Genomic DNA, 27,962 nt, shown 5'->3' with positions numbered 1-27,962 from the left:
TAAAAGGTGAGATTCTGAGATGAGTCAATATTCCTAATAGATTGGATGATAATAATATATATTGATGAAATAATATGTTATTTGATAAAATCTATGTCTCGACATAGAGATTGATGAATGCCTTTTATGAGAATATTATAAGCTTTCATGTATAACACCGGCCGGGAGATTTATGAATCCGACATATGAAATAAGTTAACCAAATTTCTAAAGGAAATTAATCATTATATTAAATTCATTAGTAATTTAGTTTATTGATTAGTATCTGTAATCTTAACATGGGGAATTAAATAAGTATTTAATGAAAAATTTCAAAATAAAAATAGTGGAGTACAATTACAAATTTTTAATGGAATAATTTGTAATTTATTATGGTAAAAATAATTTAAATTAGCATTTTGAATTATTTCCATAATAGAAAGTCTCAGTAATTTATTCTATCCCTACAATGCTCATGTTATAGTAGAACTCAAAATTCTATTTTCTATGAAAAAAGGAGATGTTATACTAGAACTCGAAATCCTATTTTCTATGAAAAAAGGAGAAGTCAATGTTTATCCTTGTTAAAGTAGAAACAGGCTGTTTTTTTTTTTTTTCCTCCTGGATTGGGAGAGTATCTCTATTTGGAATTTCTCTAGCCTAGAAATTAAATTAAGTATTCTATTCAGTACTTGCCCACCCAATATTAAGAGAGTTCGGCTGTGAAGATTCGAAGACAAATTTGAAATCATTGTAGAAGATCGAAGATTCGAAGACCGATTTGCTTCAAGATATTTGCCTATGCATCAAGAGGTATTCCAGGTTAATTTTAAGCATTCTTTGCATGAATTATATGTTTATGTTGGTTGTCTATAATTAATATAAACGGTATGATTTTGATGTACTTCCGCTGCTGTGCCTATTTTCCAACCACCGATATCACAAGCGATACTTACATCTATATAGAATAAGATGATTGAATCGTGAATTTTAATAATTTCAATATCAATAGACACATCTCAAAGTTCATCTCGGTTATCGTGATTATAAGAAAAATAGAATAAGCTGAATTTTTTGGGTTTAATCTTTGCTTCTTTCACGTTTCTTTTGATTAGATGTATACATTCAATTGTTGGTTGTTGGTTGCGGCTGTGAGTTGCTCCAGCTGTTTTGTATGCACGAGTTCGCTGAATGTTACAAATTACAATAATGTTTTGGAAAAATCGTTTTCTACCTTTGCTTCTGTGCACTCAATGAATGGTCCGTGGAATCTTATTAGGCATTGATGATTTTTTTTTCAATTTTGTTTGAAAATTTCTTTTAAGAGATTCCTTGATTGAAATCACCTGAATGACAAGATAAATAATCCATGATTCTTCGAATTCAAGAGAGGATCAAAGTTAATTTTCTTTCAAAAATTATTTTCACTGTGTTATTTTCTCATATATATGAAATTATATATACTTGTGTGTGAGATAGTATTTCACATGAAAAGAAAATTTCAATTTGATAATATAATGAGCATCGTGTTTCTCTAATGCACAATATAATATAATATTATATAAATTTAAAATTTTATGATTAGTAAATAGGTATCACAAAAGTGATTTATTTATTTGAAATTATTGAAAATTTAAAGCTTTGTACATGTGATATTATATAAGTACATGAATTGAGAATTATGATTAATAAATAGGATCTACAAAAATGGTCCATTTATTTGAATCATTGAAATTCTCTCAATGTATTATGTATAAATTGTCCTGAACAAGTGTACATAAGAAGAGATATTAAAGGTTTTCACCCAAAAGGAGAAGAGTAAAATCTTGTACTCTCGGGTATATTAATGAAGAGAGATTATTTTGGTAAAAAAGGTTCATCCCCATGATTACCAAGATTAAATAGTAATAAAGTATTAAGTTTTTGTGTTGGCTTAGACCTTCCTCCCTATTGGATGAATTCAGTACAAGTCATTACGTATTTAATCGCTAATTTGATAATCCGTATTAACTCTCCTAAACTGAGTAATATATGATTGGATTAATGTAACTAGAGTTAGGTTTTCACTTAAACTAATAGTATTCTCTCCATTTGAGCTAGGTTTGTAAAAGTTTATGGAGTGAATAATCAGTCATTATATATGTGTATTGCATGAGTAACTTTCCGATCCCATCAATTAACTATTTGATATGCATGAATATATATGTGTATGGTGAATTTGAATTTAACCGTTCAATATTTATATGACTATGTTGTTGATTTATTAACGTTTTTCAATCTCAAATTCAATATACCTCCTTTTATCTCCTTTAGCATTATTTTGAGTCAAAATAAACTTAAGAGTCATAATTTTGTTGATAAAAGTTCTACTTCTAAATCGAAAGGTGGAAAGAAGAAGAAAAAGACTAGCAATGCTAAGAAAGTTGTAGCTCTAACTGGCAGCGTGAAAAAGCCTAACGATAAGTGTTTTTATTGCAAAATATTAGGCCATTGGAAGACATATTATTCAGTTTTTCTAGCCACGCAGAAAACAATCTAGATTCACTTTCACTTGTCTTTGAAACGTGGTTAGCAGCTGTTTCTACCACATCATGGTATGTAAATTTAGGAGCCATTGATCACATCTGCACTACTTTATAGGGGTTTTAAGAAACACATAAGTTGAATAGAGGTGAAGTTAGTTTTTATTAGGCTGATGGTTCAGCACCTCAATCTTTAGCATTAGGAAATATTAATATTTTGTTTAGTAATTATAGAGTTTAATTTTGAAAGACGCATTATATGCACCTACTGTTAGAAGAAATTTGATTTTTCTGATAACGGTTAATTTTTTTGATAATAATTGTGTTATTAGCTATAATAAATATTTTATCTCTGATGATACATTGATTGATGGTCTTTTTATTATTAATATCTCTTCTGAACTACAATAAATCATTGAGCTGAATAATGTTAGCCTTTCAAGTAAAAGAAAACATTCTTCTGAATTTAATGAGACTTATTTATAATATTTGCATCTATGTCACATAAATCTAGATAGGATTTTGAGGTTGGTTCGAGATGGAGCTCTAGGTTCATTAAAAGTGGAGGAACTATCAACATGTGAATCCTATTTAGAAGGAAAAATGACTAAGAGACCTTTTTCCTACAAAATAGAGCAAATACTAAACTAGAGTTGATTTATTCTGATTTGTGTAGCCCAATGAACATTCAAGCGAAAGGTGGTTATGAGTATTTCATGACTTTCATTGATGATTACTCAAAATATGAATGCATTTATTTGTTGCGTCATAAGTCTGAATGCTTTGAAAAATTCAATTAATTGAAGACAAAAATGGAGAAACGACATGAGAAATATCCCTATGATCTGATTGTGGTAGTGAATACCTCTCCAATGAGTTCATTAGTTACTTATAAGAACTAGATGTTGCGTCTCAAATGACTGCACCTAGAGCTCCACAAAAAAATGGTGTAGCAGAAAGAAGAAGCATGATTTTTTTAGAAATGGTTAGATCTATTATGAGTACTCTGATTTGCCTTCTTCGTTATAGGTTTATGCACTACAAATTGAAAATTATATTTTGAACTTAGTTCCTTTCAAGTTGATATCTATGATACCCATAGAATTGTGGACTGAGCATAAACCTAGTACGAAACATGTTTGAATTTGGAGACGTCCAGCACATATGCTTAAAGGGAAGGCAGAAAAGTTGAAACTCAGATTAAAAGTATGTGTTTTTATTAGGTACCTCAAAGAAACGAAAGGTGGTATGTTTTACAATCCTACAGAAAAGAAGGTTGTTGTAAGTACAAATGCTATTTCTAAAAAAGGATTTTATAACAAACTACATTTCCAGAAGTAAATTAATTTTATGAAAATTAAGTAAAGAGGTAACGAGTCAACCTACTGACTATAATAAAAATTAAATCCAAACTTCAAATGTCAAGAGTTAACATACTATTGCATTTTAGTATTGGGAGAGATATTATTAGACATACATTTTCACAAGTACAAGTTTCCGAAAATCAATTGCATCAAAGTTGTAAGGGTGTACTAGAGAAAGAAGTCATTAATGTCCTAACACCGCAGGGTGATGAGGGTAACATAGAGACTAAAAAACCAGCATTGATATGGTTTAACCACAAGATTATAATACTTCAGTTGCCTCTATACCAACCCTTACAACCACAGTGCCTCATCGTAGTAGGAGAGAGATAAGAAAATCATCTTGATATATACTCTTAGAAGAGTCTTTTGATAGAATACTTGAAGAGTTTAATATCGAACTCATGAATTATGAAGAAGAAGTACATGATAAAGATGCAGATAAATAGATTATTGTTATGAAATCAGAAATGGAGTTCATGTACTCTAATAAATTCTGAGATCTTTTAGAACCGCTTGTAGATGGAGTCAAATCCATTGGATGCAAGTGTATCTATAAGAAAAAGAGAGAAGTATGCGAAAAAGTGCAAATTTACAAAGCTAGACGTTGTAAAAAGGAGTTCCACAGAAAAAAGGGATTGATTATGGAGAAACTTTTTTGTCAGTAGCCATGCTTAAGTATATTATAATTCTCTTATCTATTATTACTCACTATGATTATGAGATTTGACAAATAAATGTCAAGACAGTTTTTCTTAGTGGAAGTCTTGATAAGAGCATTTTTATGCCTCAAACAGATAGTTTCATTGAAGACAAGAAAGAAGAAATGTTGTGCAAGCTTAAGAGATCCATTTACGAATTAAAAAAAGCATCTAGGACATAGAACACTTTTTTGGACAATGCAGTTAAGACTTTTGGCTTTGACTATTGTCTTGTTGAGTCTTGTGTGTACAAAAAAGGAATGGGGACAAAGTGGTGTTTCTAGTGTTGTATGTAGAAGATATGTTGCTCATAGAAAATAATGTGGACTTGTTAAATTCAATTAAGGAAGGGTTTTCTAGTAATTTGATATGAAAAATTTGGCATAAGCTGCTCACATAATTGGGATCAAGGTTCTACGTGATCTCAAAAAAAAGATGTTAGATTTATCTTAAGCTCTGTATATTTATACAATTTTTACCAGGTTCAGCATGCATGATTTCAAAAAGGGATTCCTTTATTTTAGACATAAAATTTCTCTATCTAAGTTATATGGTAAAGAACTCTTTGGAGAGTTTGTGTTTAAATAGAGGGAGTGATATTCACAGTCACTCATGCACTTATACAACAAAAGATAATTGACAAATTGACTTGGCAGTTTCCATCTTGGGGGAGCACATAGTTGAATCTGATTCTATTACTTAGAAAGTAAAGTGTCTTAGTTTCTATGTATTAGGTTTGGTTATTGAGTTGTAAAATTGATGTAATTCTAGTTAAAGTGAAGTATAAACTAAATTAGTATTATTGTCCTCAAGTTGGGAAACTCGAAGATTGGGATCATATACCTTGGGAGGTTTGCACGTTATGTTGTGTAGGATTTTGAGTTTAAAATTCCTCGATTACAAAAGTCTTGTAATTTATCATTTGCTGAGGCTTCAAGTTGTTTAGTGAAGTTTGGAAAAAAATCTTGTAGAGGTACAGGTTGTGGTTTTTAACACATTTTTTAGCCGGGTATTTTTCATGTGAAAATCATTTTCTTATTTACTTATATTGTTACAACTTCATTGAAATATGTTAGGCAACTTGTTTCACTCATAAGTTACTGTTAAGGTAAAATAAGTAAATTAGTAGGTCAAGTACTCTATCAATTGATATTAGAGTAGGATTATTTCAACAAGGGTTAGTACCTAAGATAATATCATCATGATGAACTCCGCACCACCTACTGGACACAGTGAAGGAAAATTAATCACTCAACTATCACTTTTTTATTCATTAGGTGGAAGGCTAGAATGAAAAATAAATTCAAAGAGAAGATTATGAGCTATGAGATAGGATCATTGTGGACCAATAGTTTCTATGAAAATAACTGACAGAAAGTAAGTAAAAAGGTTGCAAGTGAATTCACTGCTGAGGATCTATTTGCATTAAGGAAAAATGCAAAAACCAAAAATATTTTGATTTATCGACTAGGGCCTGCTGAGTATAATAGGATGTCAAATTGCACCACTGCTAAACAAATTTAGGATGCTTTGATAAATGCACATGAGGGTACTACTCAAGTGAGGAAATTCAAAATTTCTTTACTTTTCATGGAATATAAGGCCGTCAAAATGAAAGAAAATGAATCACTACATGAAATGATGACCAGATTGACTTCTTTGACTAATGGGCTGACATCTTTGGGAAAGGTTATTACAAGTGAGGAACAGGTAGAAAAATTTGTGAGGGTTTTGCCTAAGTCCAAATGAGATGTCAAGGTCACAACAATTAGAGAAGCAAAGGACCTCACTAGGATGACCTTGAATGAGCTAGTTGGTAACTTAAAGACTTAGTAAATGAACATGGATAAAGTAAAAAAAAGGATGAAGTTACTCATGAAAAGATACTAGCACTGAAGGAATCTCATATTAATGAGGATGTTGAACTAGATAACGAACAAGTAGCACTCATCACAAAGAACGTTAGCAAGTTCCTTAAAAGAAAGAGTTCTGACAAGAAAGGAACACGTAGAGAGAACCAGTCCAATGATAATCAGACCAAATACTAAAAATGTCGCAAGATAGACCACCAAATTAGGGATTGTCCTCTTTGAAAAATTGAGTGGATAAAGGAGAGAGCTGAGAATGAACTGAAAGAAAAATCTAAGAAAAAAAAAAAAGAAAAGCACCCTATGGTAGTTGCTTGGGGGTTTGACTTAGAAGAATTAGATAATGAGGATGTTGATGAGATTGCTTTCATCGCCATTTGTGACTCTGACATGGAAGAGAAAGAGACAACATCTGTGGTAAGTATCTTGAACTCAAAGAAAATTTGCATTTGTTTTAAAAGAAAAAACTTATTTCTTTAATGAATGCATTAATTGATGATTTTCAAAAACTAATCTCTGATAGGGATGAAATCATCAGTAGTCTTGCAAGCCTAAATTTTAATTATATTGATCTAAAGGCCTATAAAATCACCGTTGAGAAATAAAATTGCACCCTAAAGGAACAGGTTAGCAAACTTGATTAATCAAACCTGAACCTCATTCTGAAGTTCTAAAATTATCTTTTTCTAAAAAAAGGCAAACAAGTTAAGAGTGAGGAAATAAGAAAGAACTGAGCCAGAACTAATCAATTATAAACATGTCTATGCCTATGAGCAAGAAATATTAAGGAGTCAAGAAGTGACCAAACTAAAAATTGATCATGAAAGAGCTAACAAATAGACAAATTCTTCTAGAATTATTCATAAGCTGAGTGAAAGAACTGACAATGAAAAAGATGGATTAGGTTTTTACAAAGTCCTAATGCTACAAAAAATATGTGCTACATATGTGGAAACCTTGTGCATTCAAAAACTGAATGTCCAGTTGCTGCAAAAAGCAGGGCTAAAAGCATAAATCTAGAAAAAGAGTGTGACTATAAATTAGCCCAAGATAACAGAAAAGAGTGAAGACTAGTTAGAGAAATAGGTTATCCAACCTGTTAGCTCGATGGGCTAGAAGAAATCTTATTCACCCTTTTGATCATAAGAAAGGACTCAAGCTTGTCTGGGTTCCTAAGAAGAACCCCTAAATTGTTTTACAGGTCCGAGTAAAAGGAGGCAAGTGACACTTGTACATGGATAGTTCTTGCTCAAGGCATATGACTGGAGATAAATAAAAAATTTTTTTACTCTTTATATTTAAAGGGGAAATATGTCATTTAGAGATGGTAAAAAGGGTATTAGCATTGGAGTCGGAAAGATTGGCAAACCTGAATCAAGAGTATTGGAAGATGTATCATGTGGAAGGATTAAAACATAACTTGCTCGGAATTTCATAATTATTTGACAAAAGTAATAAGGTAATTTTTACTTCTGCAGGATGCAAAGTGAAGAAGATGAATAGCAACGAGATTGCTCTAACTGCTAAAAGGCACAAAAATAAATGCAAAGTTGATATCATGGGAATGCCTAGTACAAGGGTGACATGCCTAAGTGCAATTAAAAATGATCCCCTCCTTTGACATAAAAGACTTGAACATGCAAGTCTGGAGCAACTAAACAAACAAAATTCTAAGGACATGGTGGTGGGCTTGCCCAAAACTAAGTTTAAAGAAGAAAACGTTTGTAGTGCTTGTGTAAGGGGAAAATGGTAAGGTCATCCTTCAAATCAAAAAACCATGTTAGTACAACCAAGTATCTTGATTTGGTCCATATAGACCTTTGTGGACCAATGAGAGCACAAAGCATGTGAGGCCAAAGGTATGTTTTTGTAATTATTGATGAATACTCTAGGTTCACCTGGACACTATTTCTAACTTCTAAGGAAGATGACTTTTATTTTTTTTCTATCTTCATTAAGAAAATAGAAAAAAACCTAGGCACCTCACTAATTTTCATAAGATCTAACCATGAAACTAAATTCGAAAATGCAAAATTCTTGAAATTATGTTCAATAAATGGTATAGAACATAATTTCTCTACTCGTTGAACACCACAACAAAATAGAGTAGTAGAAAGGAAAAATATAACCTTAGAAGATATGACTAGAACAATGATGATTGCAGGAAATCTTAGAAAAAATCTTTGGACTGAGGCCATTAGTACTGCATGCTACATTGTGAATAAATGTATGAGTAGGTGAATACTTGAGAAAACTCCCTACGAATTACTCAAAAGAAGAAAACCAAATATTTCTCATAATAATGGAAAAGATAATTTGGAAAAATTTGATGCAAGAAGTGATGAGGGAATATTTCTAGGATATTCTCACCATAGTAAATCATATAGAGTCTTGAATAAAAGAACAAATTATATTAAAGAGAGTATGTATGTTGTTTTTGATAAATCTTGTGTTGAGACTAACATATAAAATGAAAATGAAAATGAAGAACAAGAGAAGAAACAACTTGTTAATCCGGATCAAACTACAGAACAAACTGGAGGCATATTGATAGGGGGAACCGAACGAACAACAACTCCAGTTCAAGCCATTCAAGGTGATCCTAGTGGCTCACAAGGGTTGATTCCTAAAATTTATATCAAGGATCTCCTAAAATTGAGAATATTCTTACTTATCTTACTTCTAGGATCACCACTAAATCAAGACTAAAGAACTTGTGTTCCTTCAAAGCTTTTTTATCGATGAGTAAACTAAAAAAGAAGAGTGAAGTACTTCTTGATGCAAACTATATCATTTCCATGCAAAAGGAGCTTTACCAGTTTGAAAAAAGATAAGTTTGGCACTTAGTACCACCCCTACAATACAGATCTATAATTGGAACAAAATGGGTGTAAAGAACAAATGTAATTGTTCCTTGTAACTTTTTTATGTTCATCTATAGTGTTTTTGTACACCCACATAGTTCTAATTACATATCTATCTTGCGAGGATGGTACTAAGTGTCAAACTTTGCTTCTTTTAAAATGGTGAAGCTTCTCTTGCATGACAATGATCCAGTCTTCATCAAGAAGTGATTCATTCACCTTTTTTTAGTTTAATCATTGATAGAAAAGCTTTGAAGTCACACAAGTTCTTTAATCCTAATCTAGTGGTGATTCCAAAAGTAAGATCAGTGAGAAAATTATTAATTGGATTTGATACTTGATACTTGTAGCTTTTAGGAATTAACCCTTGTGAGCTACTAGTATCACTATGAATGGCTTGAGATAGAGTCGCTGTTTTAGTTTCCTCTATCAATGTGCCTCTAGTTTATTTTGTAGTTAGACCAGGTTGTAGAACCTATTCCTGCTCCTGTTTGTATGTTTCACTTTCATCCTGCATGTTAGTCTCAGCACAAGATTTTCAAAAACAACATTCACACTCTATTCAACACAGTTTGTTCTTTTATTCAAGACTTTATAAGCTCTACTATGGTAAGAATATCCTAGGAAGATTCCTTATCACTTCTTGCGTCAAATTTTTTCAAATTATCTTTTCCATTATTATGAATGAAACATTTACAATAAAAACTCCTAAAATGATAATTTTTTTGTGTTTTTTTCCATTAAATAATTCATAAGAAGTCTTCTCAAGGATAGGCCTACTCATACATCTATTCCCAATGTAACATGTGGTACTAATGGCCTTAGCCCAAAGTTTTTTTGTAGGAGTTTCTGCAATCATCAGTGTTCTAGACATATCTTCCAGGGTTATAGTTTTTCTTTCTACTACTCTATTTTGTTGTGGTGTTCTAGGAGTAGAGAAATTATGTTCTATACCATTTATTGAACAAAATTCCAAGAATTTTGCATTTTTAAATTCAGTTCCATGGTCAAATCTTATGGAAATTAGTGAGATGCCTTGATTATTTTCTATATTCTTAAAGAAGATAGAAAAGACATCAAAGACATCTTCCTTGGAAGTTAGAAATAGTGTCTAGGTAAACCTGGAATAGTCATCAATAATTACAAAAACATACATCTTGCCTTCTCTGCTTTGTACTCTCATTGGTCTACAAGGGTCCATATAGGCCAGATCAAGACACTTGGTTGTACTGAAGTGGTTCTTGATTTTAAGTATGACCTTACCTTCTCCCCCCTTATACAAGCATTACAAACTTTTTCTTCTTTGAACTTAGTTTTGGACAGACCTACCATCATGTCCTTAGAATTTAGTTTGTTTAGTTGTTTTAGACTTGTATGTCCAAATCATTTATGGAAAAGAAGGGGATCATTTCCAATTACACTTTGGCATGCCAGCCTTGTACTAGGCATTCCCATGATATCAGCTTTGCACATATTTTTGTGCCTTTTAGCAGTTAGAATAATCCCATTGGTATCTATCTTCTTCTCTTCGCATGCTGCAGAAGTAAAGATTACCATATTACCTTTGTCATATTATTATGAAATACTAAGCAAGTTATGCTTTAGTGCTTCCACATGATAGACATCTTCTAATGCTCTTCATTCAGATTTGTCAATGTTTCCAACTCTAGTGATAGTACCCTTTTTACCATTCCCAAATAACATATTTTTCCTATTAAATATATAGAGAGAAAGAATATTTTGTTTATCTCCAGAAATATGCCTTGATCAAGCACTATCCATATACCAGAGTCACTTGCCTCCTTTCACTCTGACCTACAAAATAATTTAAGGGTTAGTCTTAGGACTCAGACAAGCTTGGATCCTTTCTTATGATTAAGAGGGTGAATAAGGTTCCTTCTAGACCATCGAGGAAATAGGTTGGATAACCTATTTCTCTAACTAGTTTTGAGTCCTTTTCTATTATCTTGGGCTAATTTGGAGTCATTCTCTTTTGCTAAATTTGTCTGTTTAGCCCTGCTTTTATAGCAAATGGACATTCAGTGGTTGAATGCAAAAGGTTTCCATATATGTATCACAGATCTTTTGTAGCACTAAAACTTTTGTGAAAACCTAATCCAACTTTTTCATTGTAAGTTACTTCTCAGCTTATGAACGGTTTTAGAAGAATTTATCCATCTGTTAGCTCTTTCAAGATAAATTTTCAGTTTGGTTATTTCTTGACTTAATTTCCTCACTTTTCTTTCTCACATGCATAGTCATGTTTATATTTGATCAGTTCTTACTCAGTTCTTTCTTGTTCCTCACTTTTAACCTGTTTTTTTTTTTTTTCAGAAAGAGAGAGTTTTAAAACTTCAGACTTAAGGTTCAAGTTTGATGAATCAAGTTTACCAACCTGTTCCTTTAAGGTACAATTTTTTTTCTCATCAATGATTTATAGGCCTCTAGATCAATATAATCAAACTTTAGGATTTCAAGACTACTGAAGATTTCATCCCTATCAGAGATTAGTTCTTGAAAATCATCAATTAATGGATTTATTAAAAAAACAAGTTTTCTATTTGAAAATAAATAAAACTTTTCTTTTAGTTCAAGAATACTTAGCTCATATGTTTCCTCTTCTTCTTCCGTGTCAAAGTCATAAATGGTCACGAGAGCAAACATCATCATTATTTGATTCTTCTGAATCAGACCCCCAAGAAGCTATCATAGCATACTCTTCTTTTTCCCCTTTCTTAGCTTTTTGTTTCAGTTTTTTCTTAGCCCTATCCTTTCTCCACTCAATTTCCTAAAGAGGACAATACCTAATTTGGTGATCTGTCTTGTCATATTTGTAGCATCTAGTTTGACTATCATTAGACCGCTTCTTAATATATATTCCTTTCTTGTTAAAATTTTTTCTTTTAAAGAACATGCTGAAGTTATGTGTGATGAATGCTACTTGTTTCTCATCCAGTTTAGCATCATTGTCACTATCGTATACCTTCAGTGCCAGTGTCTTTTTAGGAGCAACTTCATCCTTTTTTATTTCATCCATGTTCATTTCATAAGTCTTTAAGTTACCAACTAGCTCATCTAAGGTCATCATAGTGAGATCCTTTACTTCTCTAATTGTTATGACTTTGATATCCCATTAGGATTTAGGCAAAACCCCCAAGACTTTTTCTACCTGTTCCTTAATAGTAATAACCTTTCCTAAAGATTTCAAATCATTAGTCAAAGAAGTCAATCTGGTCATCATTTCAATATATAGTGATTCATTTTCTTTCATTTTGACGGCCTCATATTCAGGGAAAAGTAAAGCAATTCTGAATTTTATCACTTGAGTAGTACTCTCATGTGTATTTATCAAAGCATCCCAAATTTGTTTTTCAGTGGTGCAATTTGATACCCTATTATAATCAGCAGTACCTAGTCCACAAACTAGAATAATTTTGGCTTTTGCATTTTTCCTTAATGCAACCAAATCCTCAGGAGTGAATTCACTTTTAACCTTTTTTACTTGCTCTCCATCAACTATTTTCATAGGAATTTTTGGTACATCATTAATTCTATCCCATAACTCATAATCTTCTCCCTAAAGAAATATTTCCATTCTAGCCTTCCACCAAATGAAATGAGTACCATCAAAAAGTGGTAGTCAAGTGGTTCATTTTCTTTTACTGTGTCCAGTAGGTGGCGTGGAGTTCATCATGATGATCTTATCTTAGGTGCTGACCCTTGTTAATATAACCTTGCTCTAATATTAATAGATAGAGTATGCGACCTACTAATTTACTTACTTCACCTTAACAGTAACCTATAAGTGAAACAAGTTGCCTAACATGTTTCAATAAAGTTGTAATAGTATAAGAAAATGAGACAGTAATTTTCACGTGAAAACACCCAGATCAAAATGGTGAGAAAAATCATGACCTATACCCCTATAGGATTTCTCCTCAAACGTCACTAAGCAACTTTGAGCCTCAACAAATGACAAATTACAAGACTTATGTAATCTAAGAATCTTAAACTCTAACTTCTACTCAACATAACTCACAAACCTCTTAAGGTATGTGATCCCAAGTCTTCAAGTTCTCCAACTTGAAGATAATAATCTTAATTCAGTTTATACTTCACTTAAACTATAATTACATCAATATTTACAACTCAAGAACCAAACCTAATACACAGAAACTAAGACACCTTACTGTTTAAGTAATAGAACTAGGTTTAACTACAAGTTTCTCTAAGATGTGAACTGCCAAGTCAATTTGTCAATTGCCTTTTGCTTTGTAAGTGCATTAGTGACTGTGAATGTCACTCCCTCTATTTTAACACAAACTCTCCAAAGAGTTCTTTATTATATCATACTTTTATCTCTATTGAAACTCTTAACTATTTACAGTTTTATGTAAAGTAGAATTCCTTTTTCAACTCAACCTCTATTCTCTTTAAGTGTTGAATTCAAACTCAACCTCTTTATCTTAGCATGTGATAGTTAAATAGAGTTTATCAACTTCACTATCTTATCCATTTCTTTAATTTAACAATTTTATCTTTACCCTGTCCTGCTGTACCTTCGATCATGTTGCAAGTTTATTATATTGCACCTGAGTAAACTAATGAACCAACTGACACAACACATTTCATTTATTTTGTCATTCAACAAAACTTCATAGAATCCAACATTAAAGATCAATTTCCTAATACATATTAGGAGATAGAAAACATGAAGGTAGTTTTTTATGCATCAGCTGTGGGAAGCATCATATATGCGATGCTGTGCACTAGAACTGATATATGTTTTTCCGTAGGCATGATTAGTAGATTTCAATCTAACCCTAAAAGAGAACATTAGACAATAGTTAAATATATAATCAAGTACTTAAAAGGGACTAGGTATTACATGCCAGTTTACCATTCAAATGAGTTGGTTCCTATAGGGTACACAAACTCATATTTTCAGTCTGATAAGGACTCTAAAAAGTCGACCTCTAGAATGTGTTTACTTTGGAAGGTACAACTATTGTTTAGAGGAGAATCAAAAAATGTGTATCATTGATTACACTATGGAAGTCGAGTATGTAGCAGCCTCTAAGGCAGCTAAGGAGGTAGTATGGCTCAGAAACATTCTCAAAGACATGGCAGTTGTCCCAGTGATAAAAGCATCACTTATAATTTATTGTGACAATAGCGATGCGGTTGCAAATTCAAACAAACCATGGGACCACAAGAAGGCAAAAGACATTGAGCGTAAATATCAATTAATTCAAGACATAGTGAAAAGTAAAAAGGTGGTGATTGTGAATATTGCATCAAAAACAACCTGACAGGCCATTTTATAAAAGTTTTACAGCAGAAACCTTTTAAAAAGCATGTTATATTGGGAGTCCAAGTTGAGGGTTCATGGTTATGAGTCTAAGTGGAGATTATTATGATATACGATAAACCATGTTGTTTTGATATAGTATTATTTATTGAATAATTATTTATTTATCTATTTATTCAATTCAATAAATCATTACATTAAATAGATCATCGTCATGCATGTGTCCTCAACTTATATAGTAGATGATTTGGTGTATAGAGTTTAGCTTATACATAGAAGATTAAATTATTGATTCTTATAAGTTAAAGTTATATTTCTACAATCGTAGATGGAAATTTGGACAAACCTTTAGAATGATTGTAAAAAGAGAGTAACTGTAATTTATCTTGATTACGAGAATAGTATAGTTCTAACTTCTCGTGCTAATAAATTTTGTATGTATTGAACAAGACAGAGTAGAGATAGTTGTTTTGACTGACTGATAAAAACATATTCTTTAAACTATTAAATGTACTTATATTCTCAATCTTGATATAGCTATTATGATCTATATATATTGTTTATCATTTTGATTTATTAAAAGGTAAGATTCTGAGATGAGTCAATATTCCTGGTAGATTGAATGATAATAATGTATATTGGTGAAATAATAAGTTAGTTGATGGAATTCATGTCTCGGTATAGATATTGGTGAAACGCCTTTTATGAGAAGATTATAAGTTTCCATGTGTAAACCATGCCGATAAATTTATGAATCTGACATATGAAATAAGTTAAGCATTGTTCTAAAGGAAATTAATCATTATATTAAATTCATCAGTTATTTAATTTACTTATTAGTATCTATAAATTTAACATGGAGAATAGAATAAGTGTTTAATGGAGAATTTCAAAATAAAAATAGAAGAGTGCAATTATGATATTTTAGTAAAATAATATATAATTTATTATGGTAAAAACAACTCACATCAATTGTAAATCCTAGATTTTTGCCTCTAAAAAATTTCTTGACTTTGAGCTTACTGCTCCGACGATGACTCTTCTAATGAGTCATAAGGTGTCCTTATGGGTCTTAGCACCTTAATCATAGGGTGACCAGTAAAGATGGTCTAAGTTTCTGCCTTGGTGATGACTGGACCCAACAAGTCGTCAAGACTAATTATGAGTCATATAGTGTTCTTCATAGCCTAATCAAAAAGGGTGCCTGAATTTTCTGCCTTGATGATGATTAGACTTAGCGAGTCGTAATAATTGAGTACAAGTTGTAGAGTACGACTCATACCCTGACTACTGTGTTATCCCAAAAGTCCCCGTCCTGAATACGATTGAGACTATACGAGTCATATAGAATCTTTACGAGTCGTAGTGTGCCTACCGTAGCCAAACCAATGTTGGGGCCTTTTGATTCCATCTTGGCTAATATTTATCCCCTGCAAGTCGTAGGGTCACTATACGAGTCATAAGGTGACCCGTGATCACTGACGATAATTTTTACTGTTTTAATTAAAGGAACTTTGGACATTTTCCTTTTTTCAAACTTAAGACCCATGACTTAAAAACACATTAGGGACCTCATTTTTAACACTTTAGATATCAAATACGTGCTCTTTCTCTCTCAAATCCTTAAGTTAAGAACACTAGAGTTTGTAAGAGTTTGGCAATTAGGGCTTCAAAGAGGTGATTTCTCTCCATAATTGTGATACTCTCAGGCATGTTACTCTTTTCAAAATCTTATTTTGTTAAAGCATGTATTTTATATTAATATTCAAGTGGTTTGAATGTTAGTTTTGAAATGTGAGTTGAGGGTTTTGAATGATTGTTTTCTTAAATGACCATCTAATGATTTATATGTAAATTTTTATACTTTAATGATGGTTTTGAACATGTAGGGTGCATGGGCATGTTGAATAAACTAGGGGGTCATGGATTTCCTCAATTATGTGGATTTTAATAATTGAATTGGTGATAACCTTAACTCAATCTTGTGAAATTGGTTAATATGAGTACATGCACATTGAACTACTCTTAAATTATGGCAACTGCATAAAAGGACTAATGAAATACGAATAATTTGAAAGGCCTGTATGGCCATGAATTGATTTTGAAATGGAACTTTGGAGCCCATATGGCTAAATAAGTTCGAGTCCTAATTGGCTAAATATTTTAAAGTCCTATTGGCTAATAGATTAGAGTCCCAGTTGGCTAAATGGGTCGAAGTCCTATTGGTTAGTGGTTTAAAGTCCTATCAGCTATTTGATTTGTCATGATGACATTTCCTTACAAGATATAGTTGGTATAACGATACCACTTGATATTGTTGTAATGAATGACTCCTTGATTAAGTGAATGGGTTACGTGTTAAATATTTTAATTGGGCTTAAAGGCGGTTGTGTTGTTCATTGTGAAAGTGGAGGTCCCGAGAGGACTAACACTGGAAACATTTGCCGGTGTGGGGGTCTAAATGATTGGGTATTTGAGTCACCCTTGATATATGATCGAAAGGCTTGAGTCCACTATGCATGTGTGTTAATGATTATTTTCTGGTTCGTGCGGCTACATACACTGGGGCTCGACCAGGATGTGAGAGCTGGGGACCATATAGCCCATCGGTACTATTATGACGGTTACATTATACAGCCTAAGCTAATGTTTTACCTTCATGCTATGACTTGTTCCCTATCCCGATTTGGTATACTTATACATGTACGTGCATATGATTGTGTGCATTGGTTTTGAATGGTTTTGAACGGTTGATAATGGCATTATTTTATCCCTTCCCCGAGTTACACGCTAGAGCTCACACCACTAACCATCTTCAAATGATGTATCCCCACGCGATGCAGAAAGTGGAGACACTTCTACTTTTCCTGTGTGGTGATAGGATTTCTGAGTTGTCAGCAATCAGCTTTGAAGTGGTATGCTTTTATTTTCTGAAACCTCTATCATTTTAAAGTTTTGTTTCTGATATGTCTCAGGCTACTTTTATTGGACTCATCTAGCTACGTCAGGGGTATGTCTCGACTTAGATTGGTTTTGGTCTGTTTAGAGGCTTTGTGGATAACTATGGATTGGGAGTTGGTACTATAGAGTTTTACTACATTCTTATTATTGCATATTATATTTTGTTATATGTTTGGAAATTACTCGTTACTAGCTGTATTATGTTCTATTTGTCTAGTCAAAGGGGCTGGTCTCTGATCAATACTAGACATGAGATACCCATCACGGTCAGGACCTGGTTTAGGTCATTACACATTGGTATTGAAGCCTAGGTTCATGGCCAATTTGGTGTTTACAAATCCGCATCAAGTAGAGTCTCATTTATGAGTGTATAGCACGCCACACTTATAAGGGAGAGGCTACTAGGAATTTAGGAATATTTTCCTTTGTTCTGATCTATTTTTCATGCTATAAAGTCTAAGGTCTTGAAATCTTCTCTAAATTTATTTGTTCGCTCCTCCCCAAAGATTTAATGCTCGTGGAAACTCCTCTGTCCTACCTAAGGACAATATGAATGGAACTCATTCTACTTATGGGGTACAGACCTGGTTTAGGGTCCCTGCTCCTGACTATACTGCCCCTCATAGAGTTTCACCAATCCCTAGTAGTCTTTTTTAGGTTTCTTGGGCTGATAATACTCATTCCCCGATGCCTCAGGGTGGTGTGTCTACTATTGAATTTCACCGTTCTATTCATCTGTTAACCTAGATAATGGTTTCTCTATCACACCAGTCTAGTCTTATTAATGGGAAAAAAAATTAGGCAAAGCTGGGAAAGAGGCAGAATAAGAAGTTTAGATATTTAGAGCAAGGTGGAGGTGAGAAAAATAATGGTAGGCATGGGAAATAATGGACTAAGGAGAGAAAATAGGGGAGTTTTTATGCAACTGTTGGGGCTCCTTATCTTAAGTCATCTGGTGATCATCACTTTCAGGCCAATAGTAGCTTTAAAGCATAGAGAGACCAATTTTAGGCCAGTCGAGCTCATTCGTCCCCACTCTATCCCTCTTGCAGAGTTTGTGGCTAGTTGCATCGTGGTTATTGCGGTAAAAGAAGGAACTTGTTCTTTAATTATGATCATCCTGGTCATATGTTGCGATAGTGTACTTCTGCTAGTGTTGCTACTAGAGCTAATAAGGTTCTTGTTTTTTCTTTTTCAAATCCTGCACCAAAGGATTCTACTTCTGGCTTTGGCACTAATCGAAATTATCTTTATGTTCTTGTCACCTGCCAGGAATTTGAGGTATCTCCTAATATTGTCACAGGTATGTTACATCTTTAATCTCGTGATGTATATTGTCTATTTGATCCAGGGTCTACTCTCTCTTATGTGACCCCATATATGGTTGTTCATTTTGGTTTTAGCCTCGAGTACAGTTTCGATCCCTTTTCTGTGTCTACCTCGATGTGTGATTCCGTTCTGGCTAGAAAAGTCTATAGGGATTGTGTGTTATCGATCTATGGTTAGGAGATATTAGTGGATGTGATAGAGTTGGATATGTTAGATTTTGATGTGATATTAGGGATGGATTGACTCCATTCATGCTATGTGTCTCTTAATTGTAGAACCCGAAAGGTCAGTTTCCAATTCCCGAATGAACTGGTGATTGGGCGGGAAGGTAGTTCTCTAGCACCTAAGGGGAGGTTCATTTCTTATCTTAGAGACTGAAAATTTATTTCCAAGGGATGTTTATATTATTTAGTATGGGTTAAGGATTCTATATTTGAGGTCCCCTCTTTGTAATCTATCCCTATAGTCAATGAGTTTCCCAAAGTGTTTCCTGATGACCTTCCTGTTATTCCTCCGGATAGAGAAACAAACTTTGGGATTGATCATCTATCGGATACCTGTCCCATCTCTATCCCTCCATATAGAATGGCTCCAGATAAATTGAAAGAACTTAAGAAGTAGTTAAAGGATCTTCTTAATAAGGGTCTCATCCATCCTAGTGTCTCTCTCCATGGGGTGCTTCCATTCTTTTCATGCATAAAAAAGATGGGTCTCTTTGGATATGTATAGACTATCGATAATCAAGGTTGTTGTGAAGGAGAATATGTTTGTGGGTCGTAGCTAAGTTAAATAAGGAATTTTAGGTTGATTTCTCTATTGGATGGACTACTATGTTATGCGGTATTTTCATTGGTGGTGCATGATTGTTGCTAGACCCTAAGTTTGAACCTTAGGTATTGATGGTGGTGATAAGAATGTTAGCTCGAGGATAGTAATACGAAATTTGTAGGAATAGTAGGCTTGATATGATGGTAGAAGAGACTAGGTTGATAACTTATGAAATATTGGAGTGGGTAATTGTGATATATATACCAGAGGTCTAGTGTTGAGGCTATGAGTTGGGAATAAGTCATTAGGTGTAAGACCCCGTAAAGTCCTAGTCCATCTCAGTCCTATGTAGCATGCCACAAGAGGTCTCAAACTTAGAAAAAAATTTCAGTTAAGTGTCAAGACTTAGTCTCATTTTTGGCCTCGATATTTCAATGGTCTTAATTTTTATCTTTCCGACCTTAGATTATTGATATTTAAATTGATTCATGATCAGGGTTATCTATAGGTCATCTCGGGTGAGTTTTGAAATTTTCCAACATCGTTTGAGACATGTTTGGAAGACCAAAATAGTGACCTAATGCGATCAGGACACGTCGCATTGGCTATTGCATCATCACCATCGACGAAGCTCGTTGTTCATCGCATTGGGTTGATCGACAAGGCGTGTCACCTGTCGCATCACGGGGCACATTTTGTTTATTAAATGATGAGTTTGTGGCGCAGTTGAGTCATTTTTCCCTTACATTATTCAGCCATAACACAAAATTAAGCCTCCCGAAAGGCAAATTCACTCATTATTTTATAAAATTATCTCAAGAGCAAACCCTAGATTCATCAAAGTTCAAGTCCAAATCTCAAGAATTCACCAACAATTCTCACAAATTCAGAAAACAAGGTATGTTAAATGTTCATTCATGGGCCCTTTTCACCCATAGAGTTCAATAACCCAAATTCAAATTCAAAGTTATGGATTATACAAGTTATTGTGATTTTAACCATGAATCCCCAAGAATTTTGATTCTATATCATGTTTTCATGAAATTATTGTTATTAAACCCTACTTATTTTGAATGGTGTTGTTCGTTGATTTAATCCTTATTTTGGGGATTTAGTATCAAAATCATTTTACTACTAGTTTCTTTAAAATAAAACTATTTCCATGTTTAAGCCATGCATTACAAGTGTTTGATGAAATACCTCAAAGAATAAGTTTTGAATAAATACTTACATATCATGTCCTTAAAGTGTTAGTATGATCTTTCTATCATTGATATCGAGTCCTGGGGGTTATGAATACCCAAAAACTTAGTTTTTTACTTAGCTTAAGTATTTTCAGAAGAGTTTTGAATCTATTATAGTATTATCGGTTTAGTCAGTGCATCATGTTAGTAAGCTTAGTTCAGTCCAGTGATTAGAGTTAGTTCAGTTGGGAGTAGGATTTAGCACCAAGAGAACCAAGGGATGGGGGCTAACCTACCAGTTGAGGGCGTGACCTTTAGTAGCAGTCCTTGCATTTCATAACTACGTAGCTAGTGTAGGTTGAGATGTTAACCTGCCAGTTGATGGTTGATCTCATAAGGGTACCTGCCAGTTGAGGTTAACCCTTGGTCCTTTGGGACAACACTTTAGTCGATCGATGCGGTCAGTGTTAGTACCCGTGGCATGGTACTGACACCCTTCTAACTAGGGTCACAGGTTGGACCCCAATTAGCTGATTAGGGAATATTGGTTAGATGATAGCTCTCTCAGTTCAGCATTCAGTATACTTCAGTTCGAGCTTGCATTGACCATAGCATACAGTTATTAGTTATTCAGTTATCATATTTCAGTAGTTTAGTTTACAGACTATTTCAAAATCATGTTATATGCTTGGTCATGCATTCTTAAATTTTACAGTATTCACGCATTCATATCAATTATTCAATTATCTCATGCTATTCGGTCAATTATTATTCATGTACATGAGCCCATGTATATCAGCCTAACCCCATTTAGCATACCAGTACATTCAAAGAACTGACTGCATACTTGTTTCTTGTACTATGATCTCTCATATCATAGGTTTGCACGTTTAGGTTCCTGACCGCACTTAGACATCCCAGCATATTAGCAGCAGTAGTCGTGGTAAGTCCTCATATTTCGAGGACCGACTATATTTATTTTCTTGCTTTCAGTTCAGTAGTTAGTTGGAGGTATTTGGGGCATGTCCCATCAACTCTTATTCAGTCAGTTTTAGAGGCTTTCGGACACTTTAGACAGTCAGTCAATTTGTCATTATTTCTATCAATTTCAGACAATTGTTTTCTGGCAGTTGTTTCTAGATTTATGATTTGGAAATATTTTAGTACTTAAAACCTTATGGCGTATTTAGATATTCCGAATATGTTTTTTTGTTGTTATTATTCAATGCTCATAGCAGGTACTAGCTCATGGGTTAGCTTGTGGACACTTGTGACCATAAGCACCGTGTGGCATCCAGGGTGTACTCTCGGGGCGTTGCATTAGGTGGATACAAGTATTAAGTTTATATGAATATGTTGAACCCCAGGCAGCCTCTTGTTAGATGAGGTTTTAAGTATGCACACTCGTGAACAGTTCTTTGAATGAGAAGCAATAGTTTCAAACGACAACCCTTGTCTTATTTCTTGAATATATAAATCTTAGGCTCTTATAGTTATGTGTTTGGCAAGGGAATCAGAAGATTGAAATGGTGAAGTGTTGTATCCATAGTTAAAAGCATAGTGGGGAGCGTGGCTATATTTAAGGGCTATTAGATGTGTTATTTGAGGTGGACAATGTTTTATTTTATTTTTATGTTTCGTGAGAATCTTAATTCGTGTCTTGTATCAACGTTTCAAAGAACTAATGCCCTAGATCATGTTTATATCATGTCTCATTATCGCATGATTTGTTCTTAAGGTATGTGCTTTCTTTATCATCTTTGTTTTCTGACTCTATGAATGGAAATTATGGTTTCATTATGTCTTATAATCATTCTAGTGGATACCTTGACTCATCATTCAGGGATGAATGATCCTAGGGGGAGAATATAATACCCCAGATTTTTGCCTCTAAAAAATTTCTTGACTTTAAGCTTACTTCTCAGATGAAGACTCTTCTAACGAGTCATATGGTGTCCTTACGGGTCTTGGGACCCTAATTGTAGGGTGATTAGTGAAGATGGTCTAAGTTTCTATCTTGGTGACAACTAGACCCAATGAGTCATTAAGACTCATTACGAGTCGTTTAGTGTTTTTCATAGCCAAACCAAAAAGGGTGCCTAACCTTTCTACCTTGATAATTGTTAGGCTAAACGAGTCATAATGACTAAGTATGAGTCGTAGGCTACGACTCATACCCTGACCAGTGTGTTACCCAAAAGTCCCTGTCCTGAGTACGATTGAGAATATACGAGTGATATAGACTCTTTACGAGTCGTAGTGTGCCTTCCATAGCAAAACTAGTGTAGGTGCCCTTTGATTTTGTCCTGACTATGACTTGGTCCCTACAAGTCATAGGTTCACCATACGAGACGTAAGGTGAGTCATGGTCATCGGCGATAATTTTCAGTATTTTTACTAAGGGCACTTTGGACATTTTCCTCTTTCCCCACTTAAGACCCCACGACTTAAAAACACATTGGAGATCTTATTTTCAACACTTTAAAAATCAAATATGTGCTCTCTTCTCTCTCAAATTCCTAAGTCAAGAATACTAGGATTTTCAAGAGTTTGGCAATTAGGCCTTCCAAGAGGTGATTTCTCTCCATAATTGTGATACTCTTAGGCATGTTACTCTTTTTCAAATCTTATTTTGTTAAAGCATGTGTTTTAAATTGTTTTTCAAGTGGTTTGAATATTGTCTTTGGAATGTGGGTTGAGGGTTTTGAATGTTTATTTTTTAAAATGATGTTTTCATGATTTATATGTTAATTTTCATGCTTTAATGGTGGTTTTGAATGTGTGGGGTGGATGGGCATAGTGAATAAACTAGGGGGTTATGTGAATTTTGATAATTGAATTGGTGATCACCTCAACCCAATATTGTAAAATTGGTTTTTAATATGAGTATATGCACATTGAACTACTCTTGAATTATGGCAATTGCATAAAAAAAGCTAATGAAACATGAATGATTTGAAAGGTATTTATAGCCGTGGATTGATTTTGAAATGGAACTTTGGAGTCCAGATGTCTAAATGGGTTCAAGTCCCAATTAGGTAAATATCTTGAAGTCCTATTGGCTGATAGGCTAAAGTCTCAGTTGGCTAAATAGGTCGGAGTCCTATCGGTTAGTGGGTTAAAGTCCCATTGACTATTTGATTTGGCATGATGACATTCGCTTGCAAGATATAGCCGGTACGACGATACCACTTGATATTGTTATAATGAATGACTCCTTGATTAAGTGAATGGGTTATGTGTTAAATTTTTTAATTGGGCTTAAAGGAGATTATGTAGTTTTCCGTGAAAGTGGGGGTCCCGAGAGAACTAACACTGAAAACCACGTTTACTGGCATGGGGGTCTAAATGACTGGGTATTCGAGTCACCCTTAATATATGATCAGAAGGTTCGAGCTCCCTGTGCATGTATGTTTATGATTATTCTCCGGTTTGTGTGGCTACACGCATTGGGCCCCGACCAGGGGGTGAGATCAAGGGCCTATACAGCTCGTGGGTACTATTATGAAGGTTACTCTATACAGCCCAGGCTAATGTTTTACCTTCACGCTAGCCTTGTTCCCTATCCCGGCATGGTATAATTATACATGTATGTGTATATGGTTGTGTGCATTGGTTTTGAATGGTGTTGAACTTTTGATCATGGCATTATTTTATCTCTTTCCTGAGTTACATGCTAGCGCTCACCCTGCTAACCTTCTCCGGATGTTGTATCCCCATGCGATGCAGGACTGAAGACACTTTTATTTTTCTTTGCAGTGATAGGATTTTTGGGTTGTCAGCAGTTAACTTTGAAGTGGTGATCTTCCATTTTCTGAAAGGTCTAATCATTTTAAAGTCTTGTTTCGTTTATGTCTTAGGCTATTTCTATTGGATTCTTTTGGCTATCGTCGGGGCATGTCCCGACTTAGATTAATATTGGTCTGTTTAGAGGCTTTGTGGATAACTGTGGATTGGGAGTTGGTATTATGAATTTTTAGCACATTCTTACTGTTGCGTATTCTATCTTATTATATGTTCAGAATTCACCTGTTGCTAGTTGTATTGTTTTCTGTTTGGCTAGGCAAAGAGGTGGTCTCCGGTTCATGACGGACTTGAGATACTTGTCATGGCCAGGCCCTGGTTCGAGTCGTGACATTAGTATTTTGAATTATTTCCATGATAGGGAGCCTCTGTAATTAATTTCGTGGTCCTATAGTGCCCATATTATACTAGAACTTAGAATCCTATTTCCTATGGGAAAAGGAGAAGTCACTGTATCCTTGTTCAAGTAGAAACAGACGTGTTTTTCTTTCCTCCTTGGACTTAGAGAATATCTCTATAAATAGGGATTCCCCTACTCTAGAAATTCAATTGAGTATTCTATTCAGTACTTGCCCACCCAAGTATTGAGAGAGTTTGGCTGTGAATTTGGGATCACTGCAGAAGATCGAAGATTCAAAAACCGACTTGCTTCAAGATATTTGTTCACTCTTCAAGAGGTAATCATCTTTTGTGTGTATATATTTATATTGATCGTCTACGCAGCAGTATGATTCTGGTATGCTTTCGCTGCGTCGGTCTGTTTTCTAACAGCTTCATGGTACTTCATTCTTTGCATTCACGCATTTAGGGAGAGTGTTTACGGAGTAGCAGATATCAACAAAAAGTTGCACTATCTTCTAAACGGTCTGAAACTCACCCCTAGATGGATTTACTATTTCTCCATCTCTCACAATCACAATAGTCACACTCACTACAGTAAATCCTTCACACATTATTTGATTGCACCAAGATCAACTTATTCAAAATGCACTGATAGCATCTGTTGCAATGTCTGAAATCCTCTGTGAAAGGTTTGTTATCGATCCCTCTCTTCTCAAAGGATCGGTAAATTTGTTGAACGTGTGATGAAATGTTCACGGATCGAATATTCAGAACAATCGTTGGTCCTATTACCAAAATCCTGAATGAAGTTTGTAGAGACTGCTAAGAAATGTTTGGCTGATAATGGTTCAGACCGACGGACTATGGAAGTTGGAGTATGCATCAGAACTTCAAGGGAAAGACGAGAAAACGAAGCAAGGGAAGAGATCTCAGATAATCAGTTGGATATCAGTGTTTTAAGTACATAATACAACATGGGGAGTATGGCTGATCTTGTTGGTGTTTTAATGAGCAAAGTTTTTCGCCAAAAGATCAGATCTGAAAACAAAGACTCCTGTGATATATGTTTAGGACAAACTGCAGGTCCATCTAATGAACTCTGCCTATATGAATTGTATGCTTGTATTCTCTTTTTTTTAGATTTTGTGTTCTAATTGATACTTACATTGCTTCGATTGATTTGAAAGATGGTTATACTTTTCATATATAGTTTTCATGAAGGGGTATTACTTTCCTAATTGTTCACAAGCCACCCTATTGCACGATACAGCAATTCAAACGTGTGTGGTTCAGAGGCTGATGACCATTTTATTTGAAGTGTTGTGTCTCTATTAATCACCACAAATTGACAATTCAATGTCATTAATTATGGTATTGCATTTATCATTTTTGGCCAGTTTATGATGTTCTTTAGCTATACTAAAACAAAGCTATAGCCTATACAAGATTGAGGGGGTTTTGATGATATATTAATTCTTTTGACATATTAAGTACAAAAGGAATCTTGCTGTATCTCAAGGCTGGTGAGTCAATGATGTATATTGTATGATATTTACATGAAGTTTATATTTTTGGAATAGTTAGGCTATCTCCGTGAATAGGATTAAACCTTTTGTATGATATTTACATGAGGGCTTTCTTTAAGAAAAGTTCTCGAAAAGTCTTAATTGATTCATGATTTATGTTTTATTTTTTATTTTATTTTTGTTTGTTTCGAGAAATCCATCTATCAATTCTGATTCTTTCTATTTTCCTTCAAAAAAATTTTTGATAGTGATTGTTCCAATAAATTTGTTCAAAAATTTTTTTTTTGATAGTGATTGTTCCAATAAATTTGTTACACTTACACATTCGTGGTTGCTAAGTGTTAGTATTAGGTCATAATAATATTGATGTTAATTTATATTGTAGATTTATATTTCTGGTTTATAAAGACATAAAATATGACATTTCTCTAAAAGAAGAATGTTTATTTTTGTGTTTGTGTCTACCTTTTCTACCCTTTTATCTTGCCAAAAGTCCTAATATTTTTGGTTCTTTCTTCTTTGATTAATCTATACTTACTCCACCTCAATTTATATAAGTTAGTTTGACTTGGTTTGAAATTTAAGAAAAAAAAAGTCTTTTAAGACTTATTGTTTAAACTAATTAATAATAGACGTTTGTGTTACTATAAATAATTTTAATCAGGATAAAATGAGCATCTTAATGTAAAGTTATTACCGAATATAAAAGCGTATAATTCATTTTTGGTCTGATTAAAGATAAAATAAGCACTTTAAAGTTATATTACTATCAAATATAGAAGTGTGTTATACTTTCTGGGTCTGACTAAGGATAAAATGAATATTTTAAAGTTAAATTATTACCGAATAGAGAAGTGTGTAATTCTTTTTTTATCTGATTAAAAAGAAAAATGAGTCATATAAATTAAAATAGAAGAACTTATTTTAGTATTGAGAGGCCCTTTAAAGGTGACCATGAAATTTAATTTAAAACGAATAATATCAGACCATTAAATAAATTGAGATGTAATGTTAGTTCCATAAGTAATTGATCTCATGCATAATATATAATCTGGCGATCAATATAATGGCACGATAAGTGAGTTCGATATAAACAAAACAATAATTTTATGTCAGAATATCAACCCAATGCCTGAAATATTACCAGCCATTAGTTTCAAATTAATATAATTAGTTTCATAAAATATATTTTTAATTAAAATTTATTTAAAAAATATGGCACGTAAATATGACCAAATAAAACAAAAAGAAGGGGGTATTTGTGATTTACTTACAGCCTGTTTGGATGGTAATTTCCCATGGTATGATATGGTATGGTATGGTATGGTATGGTTACCAATGAAATCATGTTTATTTTGGTTATTTTCTACAAGGTGTGGTATGGTATGATATGTTTTCATGGTTTTCAAACCATGAAATCCTTAAATTTTTAGAACCAC

The 27,962-nt window shown here is 33.6% G+C and overlaps 1 long non-coding RNA gene across 3 annotated transcripts; it reads left to right on the top strand.

The window, feature by feature from the left end:
• The first annotated feature begins 469 nt into the window (after positions 1 to 469).
• Positions 470 to 26,198, top strand: LOC124890268. 3 transcript variants are annotated; one of them, XR_007049059.1, is made up of 3 exons: positions 470 to 792; positions 11,633 to 11,706; positions 24,611 to 26,198. It is a non-coding gene; the product is annotated as an uncharacterized LOC124890268 (long non-coding RNA). The 3 variants fall into 3 exon arrangements; XR_007049060.1 differs by having other exon boundaries at positions 470 to 801; XR_007049058.1 differs by lacking the exon at positions 11,633 to 11,706.
• Positions 26,199 to 27,962: the final 1,764 nt, after the last annotated feature.

Source organism: Capsicum annuum, unplaced genomic scaffold (genome assembly GCF_002878395.1).
Source record: "Capsicum annuum cultivar UCD-10X-F1 unplaced genomic scaffold, UCD10Xv1.1 ctg1490, whole genome shotgun sequence".
NCBI classification, from domain to species: domain Eukaryota; kingdom Viridiplantae; phylum Streptophyta; class Magnoliopsida; order Solanales; family Solanaceae; genus Capsicum; species Capsicum annuum.
This window is presented reverse-complemented; position numbering and strand designations above follow the sequence as displayed.